Genomic DNA, 234 nt, shown 5'->3' with positions numbered 1-234 from the left:
AAATTTGGGGGAAAAAAAAACAGTTTTTCTGCAAATAAATAATCTATCTTCATAAATGTATGCCAAAATCTATTATGCTATATTTCTTTTGTAAAAATTAGCCAAATCGGTGTATATTATTTAGTCTGTGTGAAAGTTATAGAGTCTACAAACTATGGTATATATATATATATTTGAAAATTGATCAGTACGGATAGCCTATCTCGCTTCTTGAGGCCCCCTAAAATGTCAGGA

Source organism: Aquarana catesbeiana, linkage group LG11 (assembly GCF_042186555.1).
Source record: "Aquarana catesbeiana isolate 2022-GZ linkage group LG11, ASM4218655v1, whole genome shotgun sequence".
Lineage (NCBI taxonomy): Eukaryota > Metazoa > Chordata > Amphibia > Anura > Ranidae > Aquarana > Aquarana catesbeiana.
This window is presented reverse-complemented; position numbering follows the sequence as displayed.